Source organism: Cupressus sempervirens, chromosome 8, assembly GCF_028749045.1.
Source record: "Cupressus sempervirens isolate cs-2001-9-10 chromosome 8, ASM2874904v1, whole genome shotgun sequence".
Classification (NCBI taxonomy): Eukaryota; Viridiplantae; Streptophyta; class Pinopsida; order Cupressales; family Cupressaceae; genus Cupressus; species Cupressus sempervirens.
The window spans coordinates 72,596,598-72,609,722 of NC_143125.1; the positions used below are offsets into that span (position 1 = coordinate 72,596,598).

A 13,125-nucleotide genomic window follows, 5' to 3' on the forward strand; every position below is an offset into this window, starting at 1 on the left:
TATGAATAGTTTGAAGGTAAATTTTGATTATTGCATGAAAATATTAGTAGCTTGACAATAGACAAAAAAAAATTGATCTTTTGAACTTTGTCACTAATGTCAAAGGGGGAGAAGTTGTAGAAGAAAATTGTGTAGTAAGTTATGGATTTGGAAATCATATCCAAAGAGGGAGCAGTTGAGCAACTGTGCATATGCAATATGAAATATATGTAATGTATTAGATATTAAGTATTGTAAGTTTTTGTTAAGGTTTTGTCACTTAGCCAGTTTTTCTTACTTTGTTAACATCAATGCCAAAGGGGGAGATTGTTGACAGTTGGCTTTATATAGTGATGTGATTGTTGTCATTAACAACAACACATGATGTACTCACTTGTAGAAAACCTTAGTAATAAAGATGCTTAGCTTTTGGTACTCATAAAATTGTCTATGTATGAAATTGGTTTACAACAGTACATTATTTTATATGTAAAATCTTTTTGACATCATATTATGACTAGCGAAGTTAGATGGTGATAGTATACATGTTGATGATGACATGTATAACCCCGATCATTAGTATAGACAGTACAAAAAAGAGATATTCATGATTTATCAAGTGAAACAGAACAACAAAATTAAAGGAAAGAAATTATTTTGTTTGTAAAATAATTACTTGACCAATTAAGGCCAACATCCTAGATGTTTACTCTAAGTTAGAAAAGTATATTATGGTCTTAGATGACCTAGATTAAATTTGTGAAAAGGCATGGTATTTATGCAAAGACATCTAGTGAATTTATTTGGAGAAGAAATGTGCAAATGTATTGTGATAAGTGATATGTGAACTTTGGTAAAGCGATTTATGAAAAGTTTTGAGAACCTAATTTCCTGATTTGAGATCGAGCTGAGGAAAAAGACCAGTCAAGAAAGAAGATACAACGCCTATATATCTAAAGACTAATTACTTGTTTGGGTAGTGAGCTCTTATTGTAATTAGAAGTGCATGTTTTGGCAATGAGCTCTTCTTATAATTTGAAGTGCATGTTTGGGTAGTGAGCTCTTCTTGCATCTACTATACTACAACTCCTAATAGGGTTGGAATCTCCTAATAGGGGCTCTCTATACTAAATTTTCTCATTGACTCCAGGGTCCATCCTCTAAAAAGGAACATATATATTAGTATATTATCTAATGGGTATCATCCCCACCAGGGTTTTTCCTTAGCCAAGATTTCCCTAGTTGGCAAAATATGTTGTTATGAGTTCTCTTTATGCATGGTTACTATTAATGTTTAGCATTACTTGTTTACTTTCTTATGCATGGTTCAAAGTAATTAATAATATCCACTTGGTGAAAAAAAGTTTGTAGAATATTGATTCACCTTCCTCCGCCCCCCCCTCAGTATTCCCTATTTCTAACAAGATGAGCACAACCTTATAACTTATTAGGGAGACTTAGAAAGATTCATGTAAGTAAGAAGAAGGAATATCTCTATGGGGGAGATATGAATCATGAAGAGTTATAATGAATGGGGGAGAAAATGAGAGCTATTTAGTGTGTGAACAACTAATGATAATCCTAACAAGATATAAAACAGAGTAGTGTTCCATAGGATTTCAAATTTGATTGATGAAAAGGATTTGAAAAGATGAGAATAACAACAATAGCAGAGTATTGTTTTGTATTCTTGGAACCTAGATGTTTTTCATCTATGTTTCCATCAACGCCAAAGGGGGAGATTTCTAGCATGAATGTTGATGGTATTCCTTTGGGCGAGTATCTTAAGCATTGGAGAGCATGTGGTAGTATTGACATGTTACATTCATGACTATGTTTTTCATTGATGTCAACATGGCACCAATTTTGTGAAGACTGGCAGAGTAGTAGATAAAGTTCATGGTCATACAGACAAAGTTTTGATGTTTATGTAACACAAAGTAAAGGACATATTCTACATTGTTTCTTGATGATGAGGTTAAGTGCATGTAGCATAAGGCAAAGAGATATGAAAGATATAGATGATTTACATATAACAGTGCAGAAATAGAGTACTTGAAAAGTAGTTTCTGATTATTGTATTTTATTCTTAATGGAGATATAATCATGATATGCAAAGTTATACATTGATAGAGGACAACCTCATGATGATGTCATTCAGTGTGCAAGTTCTGAAGTCGCATGCATGAGAAGTTGTGTAGACTGTGAGCTGACAATGCTATGTGGTTGTGAAATAATTAATTACCTTATTGTGGTCCTATTATAATTAATTGGGAAACACTTAAAGATGACACAGGGAATTGTTTTGAGGATTTTCTATAAAGTAAAATTTTTTCCTTTTTTGTAAAGTGTATGTGAATGTAAACTGTTTAAGGAAGTGCAAGAAAGAGCATAGTTCTTAGTAAACGCAAGTGAGAAATCTAAGGGATCATTGGATGTGAATTTTATGATTTGGTATCGAGATCAAAAGGATCTACAAGGAATAATACAAAGATCATTTGGACAGTGGGTTCATTGGTCTTTCCCTTGAAGCTACTTGGATAGTGGGTCCATCTACATTTCACAACTCCTAATAGGATTGGCACAATTCCTAATAGGGTTGGAATCTCCTAATAGGGATTCAAAGTCTCCTAATAGGGTCTAATATGTACTGAATTTTTTCATAGACTCCTAATAGGGTCCATCCTATAACAAGGAATAATTATATTAGCACATAATCTTGTGGGTACCATCCCCACCGAGGTTTTCCCTATGATCAAGGGTTTCCCCAGTTAACATATCTAGTGTTATTGTGCATGAGTATCTTGTTGTGGTTTGTAATTATATTGTTCATATGGTTAAGATTTAAGAAGGTTGATAATTGCAATAATAGTTGGATAATTGATTCACACACACCCCCCCCCTAGTTATATTGATGGACTATATATTCTAACACTCTATAAGTTTAAAAGTTGTAGATTTTGATTATCAATGTAAAATATAATGAATAACTAAATTTTAAAAAAAGTATTTTAATGTCTAAGAAAGCATTAAACTAATAAAGATGGAGTCAAAATTCAAGTGAGGATTTGGAAATTTTGTGAGTCTTTAAGTCAAAAGAAGAATGAATACCATGGATCTATATGGTTGAACATAAATGAATCTTAAGTAGGAATATAAAATAAATAAAAATTATTTAGAGGTACATGAACTAGTAAGATGTTGTAAGCATTATAGCATTTACATTCATTCTCTTTGAAAAGCTCCCATATTATTCAACATAATAAATAATATCTCTTATCATTATATGAATTAAAATATTGAGTTCATCTCATAGTGTTTTCCAATTAAGTGGTAGTATTTTTGTTGTGAGCATCATGGTGCAAGCGACTACTATACCATTCAAATTATATGCTTATGCTTTCTATGATCCAATGTACTCACATGTTCAAGCCTTAGGATTAATAATTTGGGATGAAATCCCTTGTTTGTGACCTCACCATCTTATAGACTCATAACAAAAGTGCTTCACATGGCTTTGGGATGTATGTTATGTGAACATCATTCCTATCTTTGAACATATTCTTGACATTGCCAATGATATATCTAGAGAGATACTACTAAACCATTATGTCAAAAGCATTAAAAATTCAACAATGGCTATCTTATTTCTATTTTTAAAGAGTGCATTCAAGAGTTTGACTGGACTCATGTCAAAATGAAAAGTTACATCTTAAGAGAAGAAGAGCCTCATAATTTTTAAAGTTGTGGATTTTTATTATCAGTGTAAAACATAAGGGATGGCTATAAAAAAAAGACTTGTTTAATGTTTAAGAAATAATGAAACTAAAAAACTTCTAACTTGTTAAAGTTAAAGGATTGTTGCAGATGATAATAATATTTCTTATAATTTCTATATCTTTTCAAATACAACTATCTCTCTCCATTTATATTGAGAATAAGTCTAGGAAGATACATGTACCTTGAAGGCGCATGCCTAAATTCATAAATTATATAATTAATATAATTTTACACAAACATGCACGCACGCACACACACATACACAGGTTTATCCAACTTTAAAGCTATAAAACATTAACATAATCAAATTCAAGAAAAAAGTTTGGGAATGGTGTGAATGTTTAAGTCCAAAGAATAATGATTAAGCATGAATCTATAAGATTGAACATTAATGAAGCTTAAGTATGAAATCACTATGGACTAGTAAGCTAATGTAACAAGAGTTGCAGTGCAGCCAAGTTCCTGTCATAGATGGTAGAAGATTCATGCTTGAATGCGAAGTCTCCAAGACTAACTTTAGTTGAACTAGAAGGATGGATGTCACAACCCATTTTTGCATAACCTGAATAAAATGGACAAACTTATGTCCATGTAGATATCATTGGGGAGATTTATTAAGTTAATAACTTCTATAAAAGCCATGCCAAGATTGGGGTTATGGCTCCTATTAGAAAATAGGCTAGTTAAAAACACAATAAAATTTTCCTTGGGTTGATCAATCCCAAACCATGGATACATCATATATCACTTGTTCCAATGGACAAACCCATAGACTGTTATCTTGTAAGACTATATTTCACAGATTGGGAACAATGCTTATCCCTACCATCTACATAAATATGTATAGTGAGAGAAATATCAAGGAGAATCCTTGATAATTACAATGAAAGTAATTATCTAAATCATAGAAATGGCATGGGATTTTGAGAGTTCAACTTGTGCCATGAACATAGAACATGGTGGAATTTCATGTAGTGACAAATTTGAAGTTTTGGACAAATGTTAGGTTTGATGGATGGGGACATCACTCAAAATCTTGAAGCAGATGTTGGCCATGGGCTGGCCTAGGAAGATGCAACAAAAAATGTATTTAGAAATGAAATTCAATCCCAAGCTCTGTATTGGGTCCAAAGGACAAAGAGTTCAAGAAATTTAGATGAAATATTTTCTAGCATTTTGAAGAGTGATGAAGCATGATCCAAACTTTTAATGCATGAGCATTTTGAGGAAGAATCATAGTAGAGTATGACAAAAAATTTGATGCTTGAATTATAGAATGTGCTCCAAGATTTTGATATTAAAAATTTCACACAATTAAAATATCGGCCTTATATTATGTGGAAATTTGAAAATATTAAGAGTACATTTTTGCGAGAATTCACAACATGACCAGTCCTCTTTTCCAAAATGGATTTCTTTGATACCTTATCAGTAGTAGCCTTTATAATGGAAATTGGCAGAGTGAATAATATGGCAAAGGCGACATAAAAGGAGCACTCCCCACCACCACAATTGAAGTTGATCCTTAAAACCATTCACATACTATAATGGTGACTATTAAAGTCGAGACAAAAATGATGGCAAATCACCAGTCAAGTGCTTCTATGTACTTTCTCACAAGATTATAGTGCATATCCATTTTCCTATCTTTGAAGTTATTGATCCTAAGATTCTATATGTCTCTGCTATTATAAATTATGAATCATTAATCATCCTAAGATTATATATGTCTCTACTATCATAAATTATGAATCATTATGACTATCATTTCCAATGATGTCAGATTTAATTAGAGGGAAGGTAACATAGAAGTTATTACTTTCCATCAATGATTACTGCATGCATGACCATAGCAGACAATGGTGCAAAGGCTATGCAATGAGAAAAGCAAAAAAATGTGCTAAGATTTAACTGGTCATTTATCTCATAGGCATGTTTGTCCAAGTGAAGCTTGGAATCAACTATGCTAGAAATATTGTAATTTTTCTTGTAGATGTGAATATATACTTGAAATATATGGGGAAGACTATAGCATCATAAATAGAGAGCCAATATGTAAATGGGGTAATCACATACGTTATGAGTACAAAGCCAACTCCCACATTGGCTACATAAAACCAAGGTGTGGTTATTGGACTTCCAAGATATGAATAGATAGTTGACCAATGCAATCCATTAGCACTCGAAACTAGTCCATGAAGACTTAAACCAACTTTTTATTCTAATCACAGATTGAGGAAATATCTAGCATAGACATGAAAATGGTGTGAACAGTGGGAAAAGATAACTAAGAAGCAGGTAATAATAAAAGCAACATGTTAAAGCAATTAGAAAGAATTGGATGCACCTTATACCTCATTAATTTGTCTCTGTTCTGCAACAAAATCATTGTTTCAAAAAATGTCCAATCCTAAGCATAAAAAGTTGTCTAAACAATACTGAATGGAAAAAGGGATGAAAGTAGGAGAGGAAACTAGAAACTTTTTTGAATGAGCTCCCTGTAAGGAAATTGATTTCACTGCACATTAAATTTCAATAAATTGTTAAAATCTGATAACATTGATATAATATACTTTCTAGCTATTATACTTTAGCGTGCTCATCTCTCACAATTTAACTTCCGACTGCTGACCAGTCCAATAATTCAAACAAAAGACAAGTGAATAAGTCAAAATAAAAAAATGAATCACATATATTATAATCATGCACTAAAAAAAATGACACTTTTGATGTCGTCTCTGGTAATTTTGATCTCCATGGATTCATCTTCAGACAAAGAAAGCAGCACAACCACACAATCTTCACACTCTAATATGTGGCCCATTTACCTCCTTTCCACATGCTCATCCACAATCCTCTCAAATTACCCACTCAAAATCTATGCCTTTCTCTTCGTAAGCCTGTGCAAATCAAGCCACCTGAATAGAAGAACAAAATCTATGTAATTGGAACCACTTAACAGAGGAAGCACTTCATCCAAATATTCCTTAAATGTCTTTCCATGCAGGTGACATTCATAGCATTTCTCCCCAAAAGTGATTCTAGAAACAATATTACTAGTCAGATAAGTGACCTATTTGTTCACATCTACAACCAAGGAATTCTTCATGCCACACTTTTGCATTCACAACAGTAGTGTGAAGAACATAGTGTATCATGGAAGACATTTCTTGTGCACTAAGGATTTGAAGGAAATCATCCCTTTGGAAGATAGGAGCTCTTAAATGAAGACTCTGCATAGGAGTTTCCAGTATGAGCCATACTCAGAAGATTCTATTTTGTATCGGCTCATAATGTGATTATGGTGGTTCACAAAAAACATGTTGTCAAGTGTTTTGAGGACTTCGTTAGCCATATGTGAGGATGATAATACAATGACTGGTTTAGAACCCAAATAGATGGTCATAATTGGGCAAGAGTGGCCAGAGATCTGTGAGGAAGATGGGAGATTAAATGAAGGTTGCCAATGATGGGTAATGGTGTTGGAGCAGGGAGCATTTTTTATTGAAGTTTATTATATTTCTCAGTGCAATGAGTAGAACAATCCATGCTGATTGAAAGATTTCCATTGCGAGAGGTAGACAATCCCTACAATCATCCTCATTTATACTATTTTGCAAGAGTTTGTAATTAGATTTATACTTATGTACTATATGGCTAAGGAATTTTGTCAGGCCTTAACCCACATTACCAATTTGCAAGAGCCAGAGACGAGAGAGAAAATGGAACTCCATACCTTGCCAAAATCTGCAACAACATGCTTTGTATACTCTGAATGATCTCTGTAGCATGAACAACACATGAGTGTTTACTCATTATAATATATGCACCAAAGTTAATAAAGAGGGCACACTTCTCAGCTTCAAGAGAATGATGAATGCCAAGTGTTGATTTCCATGAGCAGCCACCTTCACTTGTTAAAGTTTCCTAGACAACGGTTGTTTTTCATTTTTTCCTTGGTCTGCTCCCTATGGCCTCTGAAGTTGCTTGAGAGACCCAATGCATAATACGTTGAGGATAACCCTAAATGCAAATTATGTCAAGCCTCTGGACTTTCTTTTACCCCCTTCCTCTGTATTCAAGCATTCTCTTTTGTGGAAGTTGGCGATGTCATTGCATTCACAAATAGGAGCCTGCCAGCGTTCATATTTTACAGGAAACCACTAACGTTCGATCAAATATTTGTACCAAACATAGAATAAAGAAATTAATTTAAATATCTATTTTGGAAAATTGATGCTTGATTTTCTATTTCCTTTTAGTTTAATCATTGTTTATTGGTAAGCCTTGGCAATAGTTGTAGAAACCTGGAAAGATCCAAACAACAACAAAAATAAAAATATATCCAATACACCATAACAGTAAAATAACTTTGCTCAAGAACAGAGCATACTTTGTTTTGGGGACAGTTATTTTACTGTTATGGTGTATTGGATATTTTTTTTTTGTTGTTGTTGTTTGGATCTTTCCAGGTTTCTACATTTGGTATCAGAGTTGAAGGTGTTTGGAAGACAACAACATGGCAAACAATTTGCAAATCCCAGAGTTTGATGGAGTTGATTAACAATATTGGTCAATCAAGATGAAGACTTTTTTGTTTGAGAACAAATCGAGGAGGAGAGTTTTGCTGAAACAATTTTCAAAATTTTTCAAGAGGATCTAGAAGAAGAGGATTGCCTAAGGTTGAAGAGCATAAATAGATTTGTGAAGGGTCTGCAAAAGGGAAACATTCAAGAGAATCATTTCCAAAAGGCAATGCATGGCGGGCCCAATATCCACTTCAACTTATTCATTCAGATATTTGTGGTCCAATGCAAACACAAAGTTTGGGTAAGTCGTCATATTTCATTACTTTTATTGATGATTACTCACGCATGTGTTGGGTATATTTTTTGAAGACTAAGAATGAAGCCTTTCATACATTCAAGAGATTTAAAGCTCATGTAGAGAATGAGAAAGGGAACACAATCAGATGTTTGAGATCAGATTATGAGTCCTCTCAACATCAAGGGGGAGTATGAAGATTGATGCTGAGATCTTCACTTCAAACTCTAGCTCCACCGCTCCATTTCCAGCGTTCTACAAATAATTTCTAGAATACTCTAGTTCAGGAGTAGTTTAAACAAGAAGTGTGCTGTAGATATGGCATGCATTAGATGATATTTTTGGATGCATTTTAGTTTAGTCTTAGTTACTTCTTCTCCCATCCATAATCATTGGCATGGATAATGCAATTATCTTAGCTTTCTTTTTTAATTTAAAGACTTGCGTTCCAAGCAGTATATTGTCTTTCCTTTTGTAATAATTTCCTTCAATTAGATTAATAAAAGATCATGATTCTGTCCCCAAAACAGAGTATGCTTTGTTCTTGAGAAAAGTTATTTTACTGTTATGGTGTATTGGATTTTTTATTTTTTCTGCTATTGTTTGGATCTTTCCAGGTTTCTACAATAGTTGCATGCGATGGCAGGAACTTAAAAATATATCATTACATTCATTCTCTTTCAAAAGGTCCTATATCATTCAATGCAATAAATAAATCCTCTTTATCATATATGAATTTAAACATTGAGTTCATCCCATAGTGTGTTTCAATTAAGTGGTGGTATTTTTGTTGTGAGCATCTTGGTGCAAGCCTCTATTAGACCATTAAAATCATATATGCTTATGCTTTTGATGATAAAATGTATTCACATGTTTAAGCCTTGGCATTAATAATTTGGGATGAAATCTCTTATTATTGGGCATGTTCAACAGTTTCTCCAATATTTAAAATAAAAAATGTTAAAAGATTATTCAAAAACTCAAACATTTGAGTTTGCTATGTTCTGCATATCTTCTACAAAAGTGTTCAAATTTGTATGAGAAGTTCCTCCTTCCATCATTGCCTTCCTTGTTGCTGCCTTCAACTTCACAACATTTTCTCACAATTCCTTTCCAATAGAACCTTCCATTAGATTTTTGACAGTGCTTTCTACCACCTCTTTTGTTACCAATTTGAATTCATCAACATCGACAACCTCGAAATCTAGGCCAAAGTTCCATATGTCTCTTGCAAATCGACAAAGAATAAATTGATCACCAAAATAAGGCCATCCAATCAGAAGAACTCCCATGCTTATTGCCTTGAGAATAGAGTTCCACCCACTGTGCGTAAGAAATCCCCCTACAGAAGGGTGAGAAAGCACCTACAATCAATAAAAAAGCTTATTTTAGATATGAATTTTGAAATCTTGTAGCTTATTGTGTATACCATAGATATTTAGCAAGCCAATTAGCATATGACTTAAACATCACATACAAAGATTTGATAGTAAACTACACCTTACCTTTTTAAAGTTTTATTATTTTGCTTAATGCCTGATGTTTAAGATTGACCGGCATGTAACATATCTTTGTACCAAAAGTAACAGGGGGCCTTACCTTCAGCTGATTCGTCCAACTAACTATGAGGGCCCGATCCTTGGTTCGATCCATGAAACCCTCTGGTAACTCTGCGGACTTACTTTGTGCTATATCTGATCTCAGCACCCACAAGAAAGGATACCCACAAGCTTCCAGTCCAAAAGCCAGTTCATGCAATTGCTTTTCAGATTTTACGGCAATGCTACCAAAGGAAACATATAACACTGATTGCTCTGCTTGAGCATCTAACCATTGGAAGCAGGATTCATCCTCTTCCCAAATGCTGTACATGGATTTCCTGCCTTCCAAGAAATTTGGAAGAAAGACAGGGCCTATTGGCAGAGCAGGGCAGCCATTAACGCTGAAACCCATTTGTGCTTCTTTACCTCCTTCAAGCTCCTCAAAAGTGTTGACCAGCACGTAGTCCGCTATGTTTTGGAAGCGAGATTCGTGAAGAAAGCAGTCGTAGGTGATTTCAGAGATATATTTCTCGCGGAAGAAGGAGACAGTGTCGGTTGGCCTGATTGGTGGGATTTTTCCGGGAAGGCACGTGATGACTTTCTCTTTTGATTTCAAGTCCTCCTCTGCAATCATTTTAGAAGATCGGGTGAGAAACAAAAGTAACGAAACAAAGCTCAATGTATATATCACAGAAACGAGTAAAACAAGAAACAAAAAGGAAATAAAAGATACATACAAACAGAGCAAAACAGGGCATTCATAATAGCTCTTTTGATGCCAAAATAATGTGAAACAGGGTTACATGTACATCCAAACCGAGGTCATAAACACCACAAAAAAAGAGGAAAAGTGACAAAAACTAGAAGAAAAATACCTTTGACAGGGATATGACGCAGAGAAAGAAGAAAGTTCGCATTTTTGTATGCCAGAATACAACTCTCGGGACCCCAAGATTTTTAGCTACCTCTGCCGTGCAGGATAAATAGCAATCCGAAACAATCCAGGTGATTGGCGGCACAACTTGAGATTCATCTGCTGTAGTCAACAGACTTTGTAAAGTAGGACCCAATCTTTGCAGCGCAACCAAAAGCTCTCCCATCTCAGCAGTTCGGCCATGTTCAGGCGGTAAGCCGTCAGGGATTGTCAAAAACCGAAATTTGAGACCCCTGTGTTGAATCTCACGGTCACGTGCAGCTGCATCTTTGGAAGATGCTTTCAAAAGCCGCTGATCCATCCATTCTGTGGTTACAAAAGTTATGAAGAATCCTCGCATGGCCAGCAGCTCTGCGAGGTTCATCATTGGATTCACATGGCCCTGTGCAGGACCCGACACGATTACTGCGTGCAAAGGAGCCACCATTTGTCCGGAACTATGCACTATAGTGCCTTCTCTCCCTTCATGTGTATACAATGGTTGAGTAAACCATAATTTAAAGACAGTGATTGAGCATAATATTTGGTATGAGACCACCGACTGATCAGTGTACAATCTGTGAAGTGTGAACCTCACGTCTCCAATGCTGTATAATGATTTAATACTCGTTCAACATTCAAACATTCAATAGTGATGTTGAATGACTAATAGTTCATAACAACCTATCTTTGATGATTGATTAGAATGAATGGAATCTTTCATGATTAGAATGAATGGAACATTTATTATTCATTACATTTAGGTGATATTCACAGAGTTTATGTTGTGGGAGGTCCCTCATTCTAATACTGTTCTAGCTAAAGCATACTTAAATACTGAGTTTTCTCCGAAGTGGAGTCCACTTTGTTTGCAACAGCATTTGCAAAACCTTCAAGAATTAGTGTGCCTTATGAATCGCTCATTATAAAGCCCACATATCCTTCAAAGAAACATAGTGGTTAGGAGCACTTGAGCTAGAGTATCCCATGGAACCCCCCTGCTTTACCGTATGCTGCATCACCTAGATGTTATGAGTGCAAAGTGTTTCATTCATTCTAGTCAGAAGAGATGACTTCTTTCGAGCCACTACTCATAAAACATGAGTCAATTAGTTTAACTCAAAAACTACACACTTGAATCATGATAGCAATATCACAATTTAACTTACTATAGAGAATATCATTTACTTATTAATGATTCCCTTTATGTTGAAAATAAATTATAAAAGTGAAATTGTATAAATCCAAATTTTTATTATTTGAAGAAGAAACAACAATAGATAAAGATGCAACTATTTATCACACAAAATTGTACAAATGTATACGAAGCCTCAATTTTATACTATAATACCATCTATTAGATTATCTTCTATACAATGATAAAAAATAGTTCTTTGTGTGAAATATTTTTGACATTAGAAAGATGAGTTTACAAACCATAATTGTCTCCATCAATTTCTCAATAATTTTGTAAAAATAAACTTGCATTTATCAATAATTCACCAATGTTAAAAAGGAGAGAGTTTATCTAGGTGATGACAAATGTGAATCACTGAGAGGTCACCCATCTCAGTACTACTCCAGCTTGAGCACGCTTAACTACGAAGTTTCCTCCATGGTTAAAGCCACGCTACTTGCAACCCTTCACTAAGTGTTGTGCTTTATGAGCCATTCATTAGAAAGTCCCTTAAGCTCATCAATTGATAAGTAGGATATATTTTCCACAGCAAGTCAAATTGTGATATTGCTATCAAGATTTAATTGTGTAGTCTTTTAGTCAAACTCATTGACCCTTATTTCATGAGTAGTGGCTTACACAAACTCATCTATCATGACAATGAATATAACACTTAGCACTCATTAGATCTAGGTGATGCTCATAGAGGTGAAGCACCACGACTTCCCAGGAGGTCACCCATCCTAGTACTACTCCCGTTCGACCACTTTTAACTACAGAATTTCTCCCATGGTTAAACTCACTCTGCCTGCAACCCCACCATCCTCTAGTCCAAACACCTGTTCATACAATTGCTCTTCAGATTTTACAACAATGCTACCAAAGGAAACATATAACACTGATTGCTTTGC

The 13,125-nt window shown here is 34.5% G+C and overlaps 1 pseudogene across 1 annotated transcript; it reads right to left on the reverse strand.

Moving 5' to 3' along the window:
- Positions 1-9,563: 9,563 nt before the first annotated feature.
- LOC149541684 (linamarin synthase 1-like) lies at positions 9,564-11,512 on the reverse strand (annotated as a pseudogene). Its single transcript, XR_016355153.1, has 3 exons — positions 11,000-11,512; positions 10,183-10,748; positions 9,564-9,947 (listed from the first exon to the last, which is right to left on the reverse strand). The product of XR_016355153.1 is annotated as a linamarin synthase 1-like (transcript).
- Between the last annotated feature and the right edge of the window lie 1,613 nt (positions 11,513-13,125).